The 22,276-nt window shown below is 36.2% G+C and overlaps 1 protein-coding gene across 8 annotated transcripts in view; it reads left to right on the top strand.

Moving 5' to 3' along the window:
- The first annotated feature begins 260 nt into the window (after nucleotides 1-260).
- RNF111 (ring finger protein 111) overlaps nucleotides 261-22,276 on the top strand; it is an 89,620-nt gene continuing 67,604 nt past the window's right edge. For 3 of the 8 annotated variants that reach the window (XM_070469221.1, XM_020882531.2, XM_020882526.2), the window contains exon 1: nucleotides 261-888. The gene's annotated coding sequence lies outside the window, so the exon portion shown is untranslated. The other 5 variants (XM_020882535.2, XM_020882534.2, XM_020882532.2 and 2 more) reach the window with 3 other exon arrangements.

Here is a 22,276-nt window from a genome sequence, read left to right as displayed (position 1 = left end):
AGCCTATTAATGCATGTAATGAAGCGTCTGTTGTCTCCTGATTTTTATAAAATAAGAAAACGTATACGATTGTACAGTTAGTTCCCAGGATATCTATTACCATTTTTTATCTGATTCTGAAAGCAAATTCACCTCAACGGTGATGAACGCATTGGTAAGGATGATGTGAGTACTATTTGCTGTGAAAGACTAAACCATGACGTTTTTGTTCGTTACCTTAAGTATAGTTAATAATTCTGTGGTTGTAGCTTTCGGTTATGAAAAAAATGAACCAAGATGTAGTCAGTATATTGTTTAATATTGAACGCATTTCACAAATGAACATAAAATGAGCTTTATGACATTGCTAGGTTTCGGCTACAAACTGATAAGGCGAGTACAAAGGGGGAGGGCCAGGGAAGAGGGGGCCGGACGGTGAGAAACGGGCATCTGAGCAAGCGCAGAAACAAACATGTTAATGGAGGCTTGAAGGCTACTGCGCTCTCACTTTGCGAACTGTCGTAAAGCCTTGAGTGTCGTGCTTCCTCGGTAGAGGAGGGATTGGTTAGGCGGCGGCGACTGGAGAGCAGCAGCAGTGGCGGCGACGGTGGCGAGGTGTTCGGTCTGCGCAGCATAGAAACGCCCGCAGTTTCGGGGAACGAGTTTCTGTGGGACCAAATTAGGCATTCTGAACCCAAGCCGGGTCAGCTGGGCCGAACCAGGCGCTGCCGCTGGTACAGTTTTGGTGGCGGTGACAGACGCTGCTCTTGACCGTAGGGGCCTCTTAGGCCAACATCTGAGGCGCAGATCACTGGCTCTCGACGCATCCTCTCCCCCGCTTACATCTCCTGTCTTCCTTCCTGGGCCAGTGATTCCCAGAGCCTGGGGAGAGGGTGGCTAATGATTCAGGTGAGGGGGGCCGGGGGGAGGGGATCGATTGGAGGCCGCGCGTGCGCGCAACGGGGGAGGGGCCGGGCTGGAGGGGAGAAAGAGGAAGGGCTGCGGCCGCGGAAGGCTGGGGTCGGCGACCGGCCGGTTACTGCTGGCTCCGTGGTGGCTTAGGGTCTGGGTTTCCGCGGAAGATTTGATTGTGTTTGACAGAGCGTTCGTCTCCAGACACACCCACCCTCCTCAGTAAAGGACTGTGGGTGAGGGGATTTCTTTCCCTTTTTTGACTCTCTAGAGTCTTAGGACGGGGGCTGAGGACTGAGGCGTGGGAGTGCGATTTGACAATGGAGTGATGAAGGTAACCCGCACCCGGGGTGTTGGAGGGCGCTAAGTCAGTCCTGACGGTTAGGGAGTTGCCTTCTTCTGTGATCAAGGAAACGTAGACCGCGGAACAGCAGAAATACAGACGCGTCAGATTTTGTAAAGTGTTGGTTGGCTGGTCATTAAAAAAGAAGATATTTTTGTTTTTATTATTATTTATTATTATTTTTTTTACAGAATTTATCAGAGCCGGTAGCAATGTTGTTGTGGAAATATTTGTTCTGTGCTGCAGAAATGAGGTTTGTCACATAGTTCTTAAATAGGTTAGAGTCGATCTTTACAGATAAGTTCTTAACTCAAGTCTAAGTTTTAACATTTAAAAAAATACCAGGAAGTATAGGGTGTTCGTTTAATTTGTTGGTGTTTGTACTGTGGGGTGACTCCATTGTATTGCATGCTTTCCTGTTTCTTGATTTATGTGCAGGATGAATTTAGAACTCTCTGGGGTGATAAGATGCCAGCTGACATAGATTTCATTTTATAGTTCATAACGCTTTTTGAACCTGACTTAATCCAAACTTTATTTCATTTGGTGTTTTATGTTTAATTTCCTTTTTTAGGGATCTCTTCAACCAAAAAGCACAGACTGGGGAAAAGATAAACTAAGGTTCCATTTCCTTTCGCATTTCTGTTTTTTTTTTTGTCATTGCTTTCAAAAGTGATTTGGATATTACATAGACGTTTTAAAATGAGGGTTTCACTAGAGTGAAAGTCTACATTTTGATACTTTGTTACTGTATGTTTTTGGTAAAAATTTTCATGTCAATGTAAACAATGTTATTTTTCATATTAAACAGTAGCATTTAGTTGTGTTTATGAGACAGAACAAGTAGAATGAGAAAGAAACCCTTTTACTCTGAAAAGAATCTTAATTATTTGTTAATGCCTTGCTTTGTTTTACTCTTGTCCATCTCTTATCATTTAACCTTGGACAAATGACATCTGTCCTGTGCATTTGTTTGCCTCTACAGTTCATACTAGTATTCTAAGAACTGGCAAGGGTATTTATGAATAGGTCTGAATAATATTGTAGGGAAACTAGGAAGAGTAGAGTCTCTTCTTGTTTATCAAGGTTGCTGTATCTTATGTGTATGGATATTTCTGTCACTTTCCCCCTTATGTTTGGTGTCTTTTGGTCACTTGCATGTTAGTTCTTCACTGGAGTTGGTTTTTGAAGAAAGATGTAGTAAGAAATAATTTTGTTTTGAATGCATCATAGTGGAGGTTTCATTTTCACAGATTTCACATCAGTACTCAATTTCTGCAAATAGTTGAAAAATAACTATATTGATATTTAATATGAGATCAACAATTTACTTGTTTAAAATGAAGGAATAATCATATTTCTAAATAGTTATTTTCACTTTAAAATGTAAACTGGAATAAAAACCTCATTGAATCAAACCAATTAGTTTTTTCCAGATGTTTATTGTATTATTTTGTCAAAAAGGGGTTTCTGTAACATGCTTTACTTAGAGTATAATTATATGTGTCCTTGTTTTGACTTTTCCTCTAGTGGCTGGGATTTCAATAGAAAAAAAAGAAGTGACATTACTAAAAATGATGGTAAAGAATATTATAACTTGATATTAGCATTCTATGAGTGACATTATCTTATGAAAGAGTATAGGGTTGGAGACAGGAGATGTGGATTTTAGATGTAGCTTTGCTTTCTGTTCATTAGGTTTGTGACTTTTTTGATAACCACCCTGGGCTTCAGATCTCTCTCAGCTGCCAAATGAGAAGTGTGGGACAGATAACTCTAGTTTTCTCCAGGTCTCAAATTTAATGGTTTGCATTTTTAGTTAGGTGTTTTTGGTATTAATTGTATTCATCATGACCCATTCCCCAGAAAGAAATGCTATCTGAAAATGTAAAATTCTTCCATGGTGTATGTGTATTAGAGACTGGGTTGGGGGGGGAGAGAGAAGGAAAAAAGCGAGTGAGCCATAGTCTAGATAATACTTCTGTCCCATTGTAGATATTACTCCTAATTTAATGGCTCTCATATGATACTAAAAAAAAAAAAGAAACTTTATTTTACTCCTGGTAATGTGCTTTAAATCATTCTGAATAAATTTTCTTTCAGAAACCTGTAATCATTGTTCAGTAAAAGTCCAGAAATGCTTTTGAATGCCTTATACCTCTGTTCTTTCTTTGCTGTATCCCATAGTGTCTTGGTAACAGCTGGCCTGAGTTTCTGCAGGTACTCAATTTATATCATGATGTGAGCAGTGAGCTACAAATGTTTAAAAACAAATACTAAACTGAACTTTTACTGCATTGCTATTTAATCATTCAGTAAGTATTATTGATTGTCTCATGTTACTCACATTATTCTTGGCCTTCAGTGAAGAAGGCACTCTGCCTTCTTGAAGTGGATGTTTTATTAGAGGAAGTAATAAACAGAGCAGCTTTATGTAGTGGTAAGTGCCATGAAGAAGACAGGGGTATATAATGGAGAATGAATGAAAGTGGGACTCTACTGTGCGTTGAGAGGTTAGAAAGGGCCTCTTTTTTTAGAGGTAATATTTGATTTGCAATCAGTGATTAGAAAGAATCAGGTATAGTGGCAATCTGGAGGAAGATAGCTGCAGACAGAGGGAATAGTAAATACATTAGATTGGGTTTGATTCTAGAGAATCTACAAGTGTGAATTAATTAATTGGTTTGTCTAATAGATTTTTTCATAATTACTAGTAGTAGTAAAAAGGTTAAAAATATTTATGTATGGTGACCAAATGTAATGTTGACATTATTTAAGTCCTGACTCAAACCAATTGTAGAAAGTAATTTTTGAAGCACTTAGGAGGAAATTTGAAGGTAGATAGCTATTAGATGACATCAAGGGATTATTGTTAGTTTTTGTGAAGAATACTAATGGCATTATGTTTATATAAGAAAATGCTCATTTTTAGAGATGAAAACTGAAGAATGAGGAAGAGAAATAAGATGTCTGGTATTTGTTTAAAAGTTATTTCAGAGCCAAAAAAGATGCGAGAGATGAGTGGAGATGAAGCAATTGTGAAATAGCCTGATAATTGTGTTGGAGAGATAGGTATATGCATAGTAATAATATTCTCTGCTTTTGTGAGGTTTGAAAATTTTCATATTTTTCAATGCATTAGAAATAATTGATACCCTATTTAGATGTCTCCTCCTTTTCTTTCTCTTCCTCCGAATTTTGATAAAATGTAGACTTTTGTTCCTCTTTCTAAACAGTCATCATTTATTCAGCAAATATGTCTGCTCTATTTCAGGCCCTGTGTCAGTGCTTGAGTTAAAACAAAGAGCAGGACCTTAAGGCCTGCCTGCAAAGGAGCTTATGGTTTGCTGGATGAATGGAGAATCCCTCAGTGTGGTCTGTGTTGATGTGAAGTCATAGATTTCTGTGTTTTCCTGAGTGTATGCAGGATCAGCATCTTAGTGTTTATGTGGTTACTTAAAAAACATTTTTCTTGAGACTTCCCTGGCAGTTTGGTGGTTAAGACTCCGCACTCCCAATTTGAGGGTGGGAGTTGGTAGAACAAGTTCGATCCCTGGTGGGGGAACTAAGATCCCACATGCCATACAGAACTGCCTCCCCTCCCCCTCAACCCCCAAAATTTGTTCTGTTTTGTTTTTCTAGAGAATTGAGAGTTTAGGAAGTTCTATATGCAGCATTGTGCCAGTCTGAGTCACTGTTGCATTCATTTCCCTTATTCATATGTCTTATAGGGCGTCAGAATAAGTAGTTTTTTAAACCACCTTTTGACATCCAATTTGCCTTTATTTAAATTTTTTTAATTTTGAAGTAATTTCACACTTAAAAGTTTAAAAAAATGATACTGAGAACTCTTCAGTATCCTTTAATCAGATTTACCATTTTAAAAATTTTGTCTCATTTGCTTTAGTGCTCTTTTCTGAATCATTTGAAAATTGCATGTGTTATAACCATGTCTCTAAATATTCTTTGTATATTGTATTCTTTTGCATTATCACAATACAGTTAATGAGATTCAGGTAATCTAACACTGATAGTACTATATCATTATCTAATCTCTAGCCTCTATTACAGTTTTTTCCCTTTGTTCCAGTAATAACATTTGTACCTTTGCACCATTGGCTGAGACAGTAAAGAATCCGCCTGCGATGCAGGAGACCTGGGTTCCATCCCTGGGTTGGAAGAAGATCCCCTGGAGAAGGGAATGGCTAACCACTGCAGTGTTCTAGCCTGGAGAATTCCATGGATGGAGGAGTCTGGCAGGCTAGTCTATGGGGTCGCAAAGAGTCAGACATGACTGAGTGGCTTTCACACACATACAGCATTTCCCCCATAGGATTTGTGTCAGGATTGCCAGTCGCATTTAGCTGTCATATCGCTTCAGTCTCCTTTCATCCGGAACAGTGTCTTAGGCTTTCTCTTTCATTGTGTTAACATTTTTGAAGAATACAGGCTTATATATGTCATAGAATATTTCTCAGGTTGGATTTGTGGATGTTTCCTCATAATTAGTTTTGGGCTATGCCTCCCCAATTGGGGATTTTGTTATCCTTTCTAGGGTATGATACTGAAGTACATGCCGTTGGCCTGCCCCTCAGTGGTGATGTTAGTTTTTTAGTTTCTGATCATGGTGTTGTCTGGTTTCTTCACAGGGGTGTATAGTTATTATTTTTCTTCTTCACCGAATAAGCAATCTGTGGGTATAACTTTGAGATAGTGCAGATATCCTGCTACTAATCAGATCTGTATCTTCATCAAAGTTCCCTCCTGTATTAACATCCATTGATGCTTCTTGCCTGTACTGATGTTTACACTGATGGTTGCAGAATGATTATTCTCTGACTCTTTTCTTTTATGTCAGTAGGCATTCTGTTTTAAGAAAGAAAAATCCTTTTATCTCATTGATACGGACTTATGTATTTCCTATCTTACTCAATGGTTTATACTCTGTTACTGCCTTTATTTTGTTGCTCAGATTGTCTTGGATTTGTCCTGTGGGAGCCTTTCTTTGGCTTCTGTGTCTTTTTGATATACTCATAATTTTTTTTTGGAGTATATTCTCTTTTTGCACACAAAATATTCCAAGTTTAACTTACATCTTTTCTATCTCAGTCCTGGATTCAGGCATTCTCCAAGGTCCATATAGTGGGGAATGCAGTTTGCTTTTGAGTTACTTATTTGTATGTAGAAATAATCACTTCTTTTCTGATCAGGACATCTTATGAGACACTATATTTAAGATTGACTTTGATAGTGGGTTTATGAAGTAATTACATAAGATTAGCAATTATATTTACCGTAAAGCAGTTCTTTTATTTTCTTTTTCAAATAAATAAGTTCTGATTTGATCTTAATTGTGATAAAATGAAATAGAAGAAAAAAATGAAAGATTATTTTATGTTATTTGTGTGTGTGTGTATGTGGATATGTTGTGGGGGAGAGTTTAACCACTTATCTGTTAAAAATGACACAAGATTTACATACTTAACTGATTTTAACTGAGTTAGACATTCTGGTCTAAGGAAATTGTTGCTTTTGAACTAAGCTTTTAATTTTTTTAAACTAGCTTTTTAAATGAATATTTTTGTTATAATATACAATAATATTTTATGTAAGAGTGAAAACTCACAGGCACATTATTCTAGGCATTTGCTGTTACATCTTGATGTATTTCACAGCCATTCTCTCACCTGTGCGTAGGTATTTGTTTATTTGTCTTTTTAGCTTGTAAGTATTTTTCCATGCAATATTTTGAATGATTTTTATTTTTGAACCAATTAAAATGTACATGGTTTAAAAGTTCTGAATAGCTTATAGTGAAAAAACAGCAGTCTCCTCTGCCACTTCTCCCAGTCTCCTAGTTCTGCTTCCTAAATGGGAATATTTTCAGCTCTTAAAATATTTTGTCTATATTGACCTTTATATTTAAATAATATGCTTGTATATATACTTTGCCACTGTAAGATGTCAGTTTACATTTAAAGAAAATAATTATCTATTTTTTTAAGATAAAATACATACAAGGAATACCAAATTCACATGGTACAAAGGCTGTACAGGGAAAGATGTCTCCTTGCCATCCCTGTCTTCCTACCATGGAGTTCTTTCCCCTGGAGATTTAGTTCCTCTTCTTATTTTATATATATTTCCAGAGCATCAGTTCTCAAAATGTGATCTATGGAGTCTTGAGAGGATCATCAAATGTTTCAAATTACCTGTTGGTTTGAAACTATTTCATAATAATACTAACTTATTCTTTGCTACTTTACTGTGTTGACATTTGAATTAGTGGTCCAAGCACAGTGATACATAAATCTGCTGGTCCTGCAGTGCATATCAAGATAGTGGCAAAAATTGTACCAGTAGTCATATTCTTCATCACTTTACATTTTTGGTTGGGGCGGGGAACTGATTTCATTTAAGAATATCCTCCATGAAGCAGTAGAGCTTGTTAATTTCATTAATCCTGATGCTTGAGTAGATTTTTTTTAATATTTGTTGTGACAAAATGAGAAGGATGTTATAAGACACTACTGCTCCATACCAAACTATGATGTTTGTCTTGAAGAAAAATATTTGTGTGATTGAGGTGTGAGCCAAACTAGCTAGCTGGTTGCTTTTTTCATGGAACACTATTTTTACTTGAAAGAGTGACAAGCTATGGTTATTTAAACATGGATATTTGTACCTATTTTCTAAAAAATAAGTGAAATGAGCCTCTCACTTGGACCAGCAAAATTCATTGCCATATAAAATTAAGGCTTTCAAGCAGAAATTCGAATTTTGGAAAACTTATCTGCCACTATGATCTTCACAACTTCTTAGGACCTTGCTGATGTAATTGATGATATTAACATGTGATTTTTTTTTTTCTTTGCTATCTTACAGTGAAGTGTTTGGAAGATGTGCATAACTCAGTGGACCGTCTTTTTTCAAAAGGTCCATGCATGATATTACAGAATCATGTTGTGGATGTAAGACCTTCTTAAGTGAAAGATAGAGCAATAGATTTAAGTGAAATGGTCTGAAAAGTTTCATTGATAATGGTTTCAGAGTCCACTTTGCAACTTATCTTTACAGAATTATACTTTTTAAGTTTTGGCTTAATATCAAAGAAGGATAATATCCACACTTACGTGAAAATACTATTAAAAATATTCTTCCTTGTGACTTTCTTAGTTGTCCAGTGGTTAAGAATCTACCTGTCAGTGCAGGGGACGGGGATTTGGTCCCTGACCGGGGGTTTTTCCACATGCCTTGGGGCGGGTAAGCCAGCAGTACAGCTACTGAAGCCTGCATGCCCTAGAGCCTGTACTCTGCAATAAGAGAAGCCACCGCAATGGGAATCCTGAGTACTGCAGCTAGAGGGTAGCCCCTACTCACCGCAGCTGGAGAAAGCGTGCACACAGCAATGAAGACACAGAGCAACCAAAAATAAATACATAGTAAAATTTTAAAAAATTCTTCTTTTTATCAGCTACATATTTGTGTGAAAATGAATTTTCATTTTAGATTGAATACAGAAGCAGATATAAGAATCCAGGTTTCTCTGTTGAAGAGATTTACAAAAATGAGCAGCAGTGCCACGCAGTTTTTTTGGAAACTATATTCATAAGAGTTACTTCCTAGCATGGAGTGGGTTTATTATTGCTATTTTTAGAATTAAAATTTTAAAACATTTGTCAGCTTTCTTTTATAATATTATACTGGTACATACAACCCACATAATAAAAGCTCTTTAGGTTCCTCAATTATTAAGTGTAAAGGGCTTCACAAGTCAAAAAGTTTGAAAACTGCTGCTACAACTGGTTAACACAGAGGATTAAGCAGTTTTTTTAACCTTTAAAAAAAATTATTTGTCTACATTGGGTCTTAATCGTGGCATGTAGGAGCTTTGTTGCATCAGCTTTCGTTGCGGTGTGGACTGTCTAGTTGTAGCTAGCAGGCTCAGTAGTTGTGTTGTGGCTTAGTTGCCTCAAGGCATGTGGGATCTTAGTTTCCCAACCAGTAGTCAAATCCACATCACCTGCATTGCAGGGTGAACTCTCAACCACTGGACCACCAGGGAAGTCCCAGGATTAAGTGGTTTTAAGCCTTACCTTTGACTGCTTATGGAAAAGGAGTTCACACTTCTTTCTTTACTGTTTTGCCTAATATAGTTGAATCACAATTTTAGATTATTTTGCTTTATTGTTTTTGTTTTTTAAGAACATACTTCATATCCCTCTTTTATTGTATAAATATCAGTTTAACCTTTTACCATAAGAATATAATGGTTTAAGAGGACAAAGGTGGACTTCCCTGGTGACTCAGTGGTAAAGAATCCACCTGCCAATGTAGGAGATGTGGGTTCAATTCCTGGGTCAGTGAAATCCCCTGGAGAAGGAAATGGGAACTCCCTCTAGTACTCTTGGCTGGGAAGTCTCATGGACAGAGGAGCCTGATGGGTTGCCATCCGTGAGGCTGCAGAGAGTCAGACACGACTTAGCGACTGAACAACAGGGCAAAGATAGCAAGGGTTTATGTCCTTTGATTTTAGGAAATATTAGCTTTAGTAACTTCTTAGTCATTTTTTCCTCTATTCTCTTTTTATAATTGCTGTCAAATCAGATAATTGCGTTTTGTTGCTGTTCCATACTTGCTGTTTTGGGGGTGTGTGTGTGTGTTTTAAAAAATACTTTTACTGACAGTTTAGTGGGGATTGCATGGAAATTTGAGATACAGATATGTGTATAATTTACCAGGTTTAAATATAATGTGAACTTTGCTTTGGTAAATAATAGTACTATTACTAGGAGCAAGTTATATTGTTGGTATGGAAATGGGCTTTTTTCTTAATTCTATTGGTTAAATCATATTTAAATATGTGAATAAATCTTTTTAAAAATATTTGCAGTAAATATGTTCACAAAACCTTTTTCTACTTTTAACACGTGTTCTTCAATACAAAGTAGTCTTATTAAAATCATGTGATAAAAAATTTTAATGACAGAATTTCTGCAGATTGTGATTCATTATCAAGGATTTAATTATAATTTCTCTGAAATCACTTTTCTTTAAAGACCTATATATAGTAACAGATAAAAGTGGTCATTTTATTTTCATAACCATCTTCCTGCCTGCCATTCCTCTGTTTGCCATTATCCTTATTCTCCACTTGAGGAAATCTTATTTTTGCATGTGTGCTCAGTCATGTCTGACTCTGCAGCCCCATGGACTGTAGCCCACTAGGCTCCTCTGTCCTTGGGATTTTCCAGGCAAGAATACGAGAGTGGGTTGCCATTTCCTTTTAAGGACCAGCTCTTAAGCTTCTGTGGTTTCTCCTCCAGAATCTGTAGCCTTCCCTTTTGTTCTTCTGTAATATTTTGTGCTTTTCTTATCTTTATGTAACAGTTATTTCATTTTATTAAAACTTAAGCATTCCCTCACTATGGAGGCTGAGTTCTGAAAATCTTCCTGATAAAGAGAAGAAATTGTGGTTGAGTAGCATAATGATTATACATAAAAATAAGGTCTCAGAACTGAAGTATTGAGTGAACATGTAAAAGCCCTCATAACTATACATTTAGTTTTTAAAAAGAGAGACCAAATCCAGCAATTTTTGTAGGAATTAAGATCCAAGTGTTTGTGTCAGACCTGTTTAGGCAAGTCATTTGACTTCCATAGTTCTCAGTTCCCTGGAGATAATAGTTTTTAGTGAGGATAAAATGAAATAAAAACATGGCGCATAGTTTCTTTTAGGCTTTATCTGATCTGGCCCTTGACCACTTCTGATCCCCTTGCGTGTCATCCTCTCCCTTTGTTCCCACTCCTGTTCTTTGGACATGTTAAATCTGTTGCTGCCACGTGACGTTTCCTTACTATTCCCCCTGCGAGGAATGCTCTTCCTCCAGAACTCTCTAGCTTGGCTGACTGGTGGCTGGTTCCTTCTCAGGACTGTGTCTTTTAGCTTCTTGTCTAAGACACTGTTGATGGCTAACCTTTACTATTTGTTCTGTTTCCTTAAGAGCACATATTTCTAAAATTATCTTGATTATTTATTTGTCTCCTTGTGTCTTGTTTGTCCTCATTTGCATGCAGTTTCCTTGAGAAACTTTCTGTATCCCATTCACTGCTGATCCCTGTGCCTAGAACTTGTAATGGGCTCTCAATAAATATTTATTGACTGACCACAGTACTTAAGTAAATGGTATCTAATATACGATCAGTGATATTGTATCTCTTAACATGTTAATAAACTGCTCTAAATTTTATATCTTTTACTTGGGTGTTGTTTCCAGATCCTGATCTGCTTCCAGGTGTTTGGAATTGAAAAAGTTTGGGTAGCCTAATCTGTTACTGTCCTGCTAGAACTGAATTGATCTTCCTAAAACCTTCTTCCTAGACTTGGATTTACCCTAATTTTATTCCTGTGTAAGTGAATATTTTTCCTCATGGGTAGCAGTTATAAGGCCTGGACTTGTTTTTCAGTCATCTGCCTTTATCTTGGAACAAATTTCAATTTAAAAGATTTTTGTTCTTTTGTCTTCTGTCATCTTTATTGATCCCTAATTGCCTGTTTGTCAGTTGCCACTGTCTTCCGTAACAGGAAAAAGTCACAGTTTATGTACACTAAAACTAAAATCCTGAAGATTGCCTCAAAAGTATATGTGTAAATGTAGGTTAGACTTAACATTTATGGGAATCCATATTAGGGTTAGGATTTCTGTATTTATGTAGAACATGAAATTCTTGGAACAGGGTAGTGTTTTAACTATCTTTTAAATTATCACTTTGAGCAGATACTGATAGCAAAAAAAATTCAGAAGGTTTTTTTGAGTAAAGTGGCTGACATTAGCATACTGGATAGTAACTCCTTGGTTTCCCCAAACCAGTACCCTCGGATTGTTTAATAGCTTGCCAGTTTTGCTTTTTGCCACAAAAGATTTTCACTTGCTATCTGAATGCACAGATTCAAGGAAGACAAAAATGTCATTTTGTCCAAATAACCTTGGAAATCCCTAAAGTTGCCCATAAAATGTAAAATATAGATACACAGTCTCTAAAAGCCCAGAACATCCTATTTTTCCTCCAGTATTGGCACAAGTTGTGTTTCATTGTTAAACACCAGATGAAGTAGTAGACAGTAGTAGGCTGTGTTTGTGGTCCATGTTCTAGGAAAAATAAATGGCTCTGAATATTAGAATCTGACAAGATGCTCATGTCATGAGCGGCGCATGGGAAGTGAGACCAGCTAGAGAGTAGTAAAATATTACGTTTTTGTGTTCATTTTGGGTATTTACTCATTGAGCAGAATAGCAGGCATGATCTACATGGTCTAAATTATTTTTTTTTCTTCATGAGGTTCACTTTATATGAGTGTACAATACACGCTATCCAGAGGTGTTCCCCAGTCCAGTTTTCAGTATATCTTTACTTTCATTTGTAAAATGTCAGTTTTTCTCTTATGACTCTTTTTCTCATTCTTTGGAACCTCACATTCTTTAATAAATATTCTCCAGGTTACATATTTTGACCTAGATCACATCGATAAAGCAGAAACAACTTTTATCAAATTATACATCTTGGAATTCACTCAGGAAGAAATTGTACCCTTGTATACTGTTGCTCAGGATGTTAGATCTTACATTCTCAAGGCAGCTGACATCTTTTCTAATCTAGTTTTCTGTTTTATTTTGTTACTCCAGTCCTTGTTTTTGGGCTTTAACGACTCAGGGTTTCAGTCTGATCAACAAGAGGAATTTGAGGTTCTCTCAAATAAGACTGACTTTTGAGGTGTGTGTATGTACAGAGTTGAAGCCCTGCAAAAGAAAAAGTTCACGGCAGGGGAAGATTGTGGGCTTTTTCTGCCAGGATGATTGCTTAACATTTATAACAAAACTTTGAGGTAAATATTTCCATTATTCAGGTGAGGAAATTTAGGCACAGAGTGGTTAGTAGTTTGATGAAGGCTCATAGCAATGATAGGGTTGAAGGGATTTAAGTTCATTAGGTTTTGAGTCAACCTAAGGAAGGAATTCCAGAATTCATTCTGTATTGCCTTTCAGGAAAACATTAAGTTGTATTTTGTCTCCACGGGGCATGGCTGTTGTCAAAAGAGAAAGAAAGATGGTGTGATTATGAGGGACTTAATTTTTATGTGCTTTTTCTGTGTATTTCAGATTTTTTATAGTGAACACATTTTAAAAATCAATTTAATTGAAGTATAATTTTATAAAAAGTATAAGGTACATATTTTACTGTACAGTTCAGTGAGTTTTGGCAAATACATACATCCATGTAACCAACACCCCAGTCAGGACATAAAACATTCCATTACCCTAGAAAGTTCTTTCTTGTTCCTTTGCCATAAGTCATCCCTAGCTCCTGTCCCATGCAACCACTGATTGGATTTTTGACATTATAGATTAGTTTTGTTTGCTCTAGAATGTCATATACATACGAATTATATAATATTACTGTTTTGTGTCTCGCTTCTTTTGCTCATCAAATGTTTTCTCGCTAGCATTTTACTGTGGAAAATTTCAAGCATATTAAAGTTGAAAGAATTATACAGCAAACGCCCATTTCCCTATTACCTAGATTCTACAGTTACCAATTTGCTTTTTTGTTTTATCACATATCCTTCCATCTATCCATTCCTGTAATCATTCACCAGTCAAGTCAGTTGCTGTTTGTGGTGTTTTTTTTGGCTTTGTACTTTAAATTAAGTTGCAAACAGTGCATTTTACCCCTAAACAAATTCAGCTTCCATGTCATTAACTAGAGTTGAATATTTATATATAGTTCTTTGTTTTTGAAGTAAAATTTACATATAGTTAAATGCACAAATATTAAGTGTACCATTTAAGTATTATCAAATGTATACATTTGTGTAATCAAAATCTTATGAAGAGATAGAACATTACCATCACCTCAGATAAGTTCCCTTATGTACCTTCTGTTCAGTTCTTTCCCAGTCTTTTGTAGAATACAACCACTGTTTTTTTTTTTATTTTTATTTTTTTTATTTTTTTTTTTTACAACCACTGTTTTGATTTTGTTTATCTTGCATTAAATTTGCCTAACCTAGAATTTCATGCAGATGAAATCAGTATAGATAGATATTTTGTATCTGATTTCTTTCCCTTAGCAGGATGTTTTTGAGATTAATCTGTAATGTTTACTTGTATCAGCAGCTCCTTCTTTGCTGCTGTTATTGTTGCTGTTTGGTATCCCATTGTACCTATATGTGGAAATTTCTTTATCTTTTCACTCCTTGGATATTTGTTTTCCCACTGTTTGGTTATTATAAGTGAACATTTGCATACAAACAGTTTTGTATACCTGTATTTTTCAACCTAGGTGTGGAATTACTGAATCTTAGGTTAGATAAATGTGACTTTATTTGAAGCTACTTGGAGTTCTATGTGGAGTTCCAGTTGTGCCACATCCCTTAACACATGGTGTTTTGATCTTCTTAGCCTTTTAGCCCTTTTTGGGTATAGAGTTGTATCTTGTGGTTTTAATTTACATTTCCCTGATAAGGGAAAATATTGAGCATTTTTTTTGTGTACTTACTGGCCATTTGTATATGTATATGTTTAGAAAAATGTTAAATATTGTTTACCTGTTAATGGTGAGCTTGTCTTACTGAGATGTAAGAGTTTTACTTATATTCTGGATTCAAGTTGGGTGTGTATATGTGTAATATATACATATAAATTATGTGTTGTTGTGTTGTTCAGTTGCTCAGTCATGTCCGACTCTTTGAGACTCCATGAACTATAGCACACCAGGCTTCCCTGTCCATCACCGACACCCAAAGCTTGCTCAAACTCTTGTCCGTTGAGTTGGTGGTGCCATCCAACTATTTCGTCCTCTGTTGTCCCCTTTTCCTCCCGCCTTCAATCTTTCCCACCATCAGGGTCTTTTCTGATGAGTCAGCTCTTCACATCAGGTGGCCAAAACCTTGGAGTTTCAGAGTCAGCATCAGTCCTTCCAATGAATATTCAGGATTGATTTTCTTTAGGATTGGCGGGTTTGATCTCCTTGTAGTCCAAGGGACTCTCAAGAGTCTTCTCCAACACCACAGTTCAAAAGCATCAATTCTTCAGCGCTCAGCTTTCTTTATGGTCCAGCTCTTACATCCATACATGACCACTGCAAAAGCCATAGCTTTGACTGTACCGACCTTTGTTCGCAAAGTAATGTCTCTGCTTTTTAATATGCTGTCTAGGTTTGTCATAGCTTTTCTTCCAAAGAGCAAGCATCTTTTAATTTCATGGCTGCAGTCACCATCTGCAGTGATTTTGGAGCCCAAGAAAATAAAGTCTGTCACTGTTTGCATTGTTTCCCCACCTATTTGCCGTGAAGTGATGGGACCGTATGCCATGATTTTAGTTTTTTGAATTGCATGTATGTACATGTAATTTTCTCTGTCTTAAGCATGCTATCTCGACTTTTTCTTTTCTTAATGGTATTAATGGTATCTCTGAAGAGTAGAAGGTTTTTATTTTGATAAAGTCCAGTTTATCAGTTAAAGTGTTTAGTCTTTTTTGTGATCTATGAAATCTTTGCCCGTGGTGTGATCATGTACATTTTCTACTCATTTCTTTTTGAAGTGTTAGCTTTTAGGTTTAAGTCTGTGATCCGTTTGACTTATTTTTTGTCTCATGTGAGGTAGGAGTTGAAATTTCTCCCACATAATTCACTGGTTGTTCCACCACCGCTTGTTGAAAAGACTGTTTCCTTCCCCATTGTCTTGGACCTGTTGTTGAAAATCATTTGATGATATGTGTGAGGCTATTTCTGGACTTTCCAGTCTATCCATATGCTAACTGTTTTGATACAGTTGGCATTAATGTCATCTTGCTGTTTGTTTTCTATTTGTTCCATCTCTCTGTTCCTTTTTTCTCCCCATTTCTTGCCTGCTTTTGACTTGAGTTTTTTTTCAGAGTCTGCTTTCAAGGAATAATAGTGTATTTCATATATAATACAAGAAACTTACAGTGGTTTATTCTAATTGCTTCCGTCCTGTGCTTTGCGCTATTATATTGACATACATTTTACTTTTGCGTGTTATTAGTTTGGGGAGAATTTCTTTGTTGAAATTTGAGAGTGATGTCTAGAGAATTATCTTTGTGAAGGTGAATATCGATGAGGAAGATGCTGGTAGAACTCACTTTTTCTCATTCTGCTTTCATTAAAATGACCACATAGTGATGATTTATGAAAATCATAAATTAAAAATTTTTAATTTGATCAATTCAGAGCAGAAAACTTTGATATTTAAGGCCCCAAAAAAGGATGGGTATATCTTATATTCTTTTTGTAGAACTAGACCAGAATTACAACTTGGAGCATTTGTAAGTGACTGTCTCTGAATTACGCAGTTATTGACTTTAGGAAAATTATTTGGTGAAAAATGTAAACATTCCTCCCCTATGTTTTTAATCTATATATAAGGTAAACTTAGTTGTACTTTATATTAAAGTTTATGCTTTTAAATAATTTTGCTCATCTCATTCTAAACTTTTATTTTCAGGTCTTGATTTTTGTTATTCACTTTATATGTAATTCTTTTTCAACTTTGTGTCACTTGAGACTATGGTGAACATTCCATTTATGCTTTCATGTGAAATCATTGCTAAAAACAGCTGTTAGAATTCATGGTGTAGGCTAATTTTTAATTTTACTCCTCATTTTATGTTGCTGATTATCTGTACATTTCCAGACAAGTTTTGGGACTGCTCTTTATTCTGTTTTAACTTCTAAGTGTGTTCTAGCTTACAGTTCTTCTCTGTCTACTGAAGGGTAATGAAGTCGAGACTGTGCTGCCTGATGAGAGTGGTAGGGAGCTTAGTGTTACAAGTAGAGGTTAAAGGAGAACATAGGGCTTTAGTTCTTGTGAAGTAGATTCCTCTGTCTCAGATTAAATTCAGACAGCTTCTGAGAGAAATTTTGTAATTCTGTGGACCTTTGTCTCTTCTTTCATATGCTGATAAGTATCCTAGGAAGTCATCTTGGACTTCCCTGGTGGTTCAGTGTTTGAGAATTCACCTGCCAGTGCAGGGTATGTGGGTTCCATTCTGATCCGGGAAGATCCCATGTGCTGCGTGGCAGCAAAGCCCATGTGCCACAACTACTGAACCTGAACACTGCAGCTACTGAAGCCCTCGTACCTAGAGCTGATGGTCTGCAACAGGAGAAGTCACCATAATGAGAAACCCAAGCACTGCAATGAAATGTAGCCCCCGCTCACCACAACTGGAGAAAACCTTTGTGCAGCACAGAGGACCCAGCACAGTCATAAATTAGGAGATAAATAAATGAAGTCATGTTATTTTCTTTTTTTATTCCTAACAGTATTAATAATTCTAGACATAATTGTTTGAAGTGAAATGGCATCTTTGAAGATTATATGCTGTCTTTCAGAAGATCATGTGTTGTCTTTCAGATCACTGGGTTTTAAAATTTTGTAGGTGTACTTCATCATTAAATATGTAGTTCATTCAGAGAACTTCTGCTGTGAAAAATAGGGTGATCAAGTCTCATTCCTTCCCATTTCATTTTTCTCTTTTATTCTTCTGAAAAACCTTCCTTGGTACAGCCTCCCCTTCGGAATTGAATTAGATTCTACTTCAGTGTGTTTCAGTGACTGTATTTTAATTACCTACTGATAGGTTTCTCTATCTGCTGCACTTTTCTTGGGCTCCAAAATCACTGCAGATGGTGACTGCAGCCATGATATTAAAAGACACTTGCTCCTTGGAAGAAAATCTATGACAAACCTAGACAGCATATTAAAAAGCAGAGACATTACTTTGCCAACAAAGGTCGGTACAGTCAAAGCTATGGCTTTTGCAGTGGTCATGTATGGATGTGAGAGTTGGACCATAAAGAAAGCTGAGCGCTGAAGAATTGATGCTTTTGAACTGTGGTGTTGGAGAAGACTCTTGAGAGTCCCTTGGACTACAAGGAGATCAAACCCGCCAATCCTAAAGGAAATCAATCCTGAATATTCATTGGAAGGACTGATGCTGACTTTGAAACTCCAGTGCTTTGGCCACCTGATGTGAAGAGCTGATTCATCAGAAAAGACCCTGATGGTGAGAAAGATTGAAGGCAGGAGGAGAAGGGGACAACAGAGGACGAGATGGTTGGATGGCATCACTGACTCAATGAACAAGAGTTTGGGCAAGCTTTGGGAGTTGGTGATGGACAGGGAAGCCTGGTATGCTGCAGTCCATGGACTCGCAAAGAGTTGGACATGACTGAGTGACTGAACTGACTGAACTTCTTAAGGACAAGTCTATGTCTTATTCATCTTTTGGGACAGTCTAGCACATTAAGATATTTAGGAGATGTTTATTGCATGGTGTATTTATTTGCTATGGGTTCCATAACAGAATACCACATTCTGGGTGACTTAAACACCAAAAATCTCTTTTGTCACAGTGCTGGAGAGTAGAAGTTCAAGAACAAGTGTGTCTCTATGAGTGTCCAGATTTCATCTTTTCATAAAGGACACCAGTCAAATTGGATTAGGGCCCACTCATAATGACCTCATTTAACCTTAATTGCTTCTAAAGAAGTAAAAGGGCCCTATATATAGTCACATTTTGAGATACTGTGGGCTAGGATTTCAACATATGAATGTAGATGGATCACAGTTCAGTCCATAACACATGAATTTTTTGATTTGGTATACATTCTCGCTGAAGAAGATTCGTTATGGTCTAACACCAAACCAAGATTGTCAAGGTTGGGACCAAAGATTTCCGAGTTTGCATCAGAAGAAATGGCTTAATTCTGGTGTTTTGTCTTAATGTAATTGTAGTATATATTTTATGATTAAGACACTGCAGCGTTTAGAACTTGGAAATACTACCTAACTGTTCTCCTGTAATAAGTTTTCTTTCCTTTATTCTTTATATCACAAAACATGATAAAATACACAGTCACACACAGTATATATTTAATGATTAAGACACGGTTTAACATTGAGTGCTTGGAAGTACTACCTAGCTGTTTTCATGTGATAAAATAGTTTTCCTTCCTTTACTCTTTATGTCCCCAAAACATATTAAAACACAGTACACACACATCTGGGCACATGTGTGCTCTGTGTACATGTTGGTGGTTCATGTATGGTTGCTGAACACTTTAACCCAGGAGATACATTTATTAATTGAAGTATTTGGCTTCCCTGGTGGGTCAGTGGTAAGGAATCCGACTGCATTTCAGGAGACCTGGGTTTGATCCTTGGGTCTGTAAGATCCTCTGTAGAAGGAAATGACAACCCACTTCAGTATTCTTGGCTGGAGAATACCAGGGACAGAGGAGCCTGCCAGGCTACAGTCCATGGAATCACCAGGAGTTGGAGAGTCGGATATGACTGTGCGGCTGAGCATGCACTTGGTAATATCTATGTGTGTTGACTTTGTCTTCTGCTGTGGAGTCATAAAAGCAGCTTTTCAAAAGTACTTCTAAGTGTTTTTTAAAAAGTTAGAAAGCTTTAAGGCATGCTTGTTGTAGGACATCCGAATAGGGAAGAGTCATTAGATTCTTCTGTTTTATTCTGAACTTAAGAAAAAATGAACTCTCTGGATGCAAAAAGAAAGGTATCATCAAGAAACCTGCAATGGACAAAGAAGTGTGTTTGAGAACTTCTGCATACAGAAATTGCCGTCTTCTTAGAGCCTATTCCTCTCCTTCGTTTTCATCTTTGTTGCTGTCATCATCAATAATATTTGTATTACTTTGCTGTAACTGCTGTTATTTCAGTCTTACCTTTCTTTTCTATAATGCTGAAATTTTTGGTAATCATTTGCAGACTGTCAGGGCAGGTAAAAGATTAGGAAGGTTGGAGCCTTTTTCCAAATTGCTTTTGCTGGACTTGGGTTCCAAGTAATGGAAATTGGAGCTTTTAAATCTATTCCTTCCTTGAAACTTTATTAAATATTTTAGAAAATGGATGGACCTGGATCATGCAAAGAGTTTATTGTTGAATTATCTTGGAAAACCTGATTTGAAATAGTAACTGTAGCGCTCTAAAAAGGTTTTAGTCAAAACAGCAGAGTTCATCCTTGTAACAGTTAAAGAAAGTCAGTGATACTCACAGGTTTTCTGAACTTTCCAGTTTCTTGTCTTAAAAATTCTATAGTTCAGCCTTTGTTCTCCTATTTATGCTTAGCAACTTAGATCTGAGGAATGATACCCACTAGGGATTAAAGTTTTTAAATAACAAAGCTGAATCTCTTTCCTTTTTTTTTTTTTTTTTTTTTACTATTTGGTTATTTTGCTCTTTGAATTTCTCAAATAAAGACATTATAGATAGAAGTCACCTGTGTTTTCTGTATCAGTTGAAGAAACTTTGCATTTTAGGAACATAGTTTCATATTTTGAAGATATTTTGTATTTTTAGAAACTTTATGCTTTTTACCATTTTTGTGAATTTATTTGCAGTTTTTTTGTACTATTGACATTGTCATCTTGTACATTTTCAATGGAAATTAAGATGATATTGTTAGTCACAGTTGACATGTAATCATGTTAACCATGGTAAGCAACTAAAAATTACCCATATTATTATAAATATGTTTGAAACATGCTGTATGCTTCTTTTATTGAGAACAGTCTGTCTTCTGGAGGGCTCCGAATCATGATTCAGAACATGAGCTTTTATTCTTTGCTTTATTTCAGTATTGCCCTCAGAATCTTTTCACATAAATAATGTTATTTAATCTAGACAAACTGCTGACTCTTTAGTTATTGGGACAAGTGCTTTAGTTCTTCTGTCTTTTAATATTTAGGTGCTGCCACCAGTATTACATCTGTTAAATCCAAACAATACTTACTAGTATTAGCTTATTGGCATTAAATATAAAATAATGTAAAAGCTTATTAGTATTAAATATGAAATAATAGTTTCTGAGTATTGAATTGCATGTGACCTTCCTGATAATTATTTTTAACCTTCATAGACTCATTTCTGTTTAGGTTCTGTTCTCAGGAGTTAAAGTTATATAAATCTGACTTCCAAATAAATGGAGTATTTATTTCTGCCTTATAGAAAGAGAAAAGGGGAGTTATTTCAACAACATGATAAAACTTGAAGAGTATTTTATGCGAAGGAATTATAAGTTACTGAATTATAAAAGATATAACATATTTTAACATGATTGTTTGCTTGGGTGGGAGTATGAAGTTTAGGACCAAGTGTGGTATCAGCAAAAAACAACATTCATTCTGAAACAGCATAATTCTGTAGTGTTCTGCAGTTTGTGGTTCTGGCTCGCTTGTTGAGTAGTGCTCTGAAAAAATGTTGAAGGCTTCAAGGTCATATTTTGGTATTTTGGCTTAAGTTTGGTTGATGCTGGATATGCAACCTTTGATTTGGTAAATCATTTCTCCTTCCTTCACATGACCCTCCACTCCTAAAACCACCTTTTACGCCCCCACTGCAAAGCCTTCTCCCTGGTCTCTTCTTGTTTTCCTTGCACATTTTTTATTGTTGTATCTATTTATACTCTGCCCACAGAACCATAAAGCCCACTATAGGTAGTGATTCTTGTGTATGCACTTTAACTGGTCATTGCATTTGCCTTTGACATAGACTTCTAGTCATTCTGTAATTAATTGAATAACTGGGCACACACTATATCAGTGAGAAATTTTCATTTTGACTTTCTCAGCCTACCGTCATTTGGATCCACCCTACCTATCTTAAATAGTATTTCCTGCTTCTCAAAAGGGTGTGCTAACTGCTTTGTTGAGGTTGTTCTCTTCAAAGAGTCTTGCATAAGTAACAGTAATTTTTATTTTTGTATTTTTTATTTTTATTTACTTCATTGGCATCATTCAACATATGTGACTGTTTATTCATAAGTAAAAGACCAATTCTCTTAAAATTGCTGACAAAAATTAGTTCAAATTGTTAAATTTGCTCCGGTGAAGATTTCAGATCTTATTTAGCAGTATAATTTAATTCTACATTTAGCTCTTGCATATTGTTAAATTTTGGTAAGATATTAGGCAAGTTAAAGTAAATACCTTTCCACT

This window comes from Odocoileus virginianus, chromosome 6 (assembly GCF_023699985.2).
Source record: "Odocoileus virginianus isolate 20LAN1187 ecotype Illinois chromosome 6, Ovbor_1.2, whole genome shotgun sequence".
NCBI lineage: Eukaryota > Metazoa > Chordata > Mammalia > Artiodactyla > Cervidae > Odocoileus > Odocoileus virginianus.
Note: the sequence above shows the minus strand (reverse complement) of the source record. Positions and strands in the feature narration are given on the sequence as shown.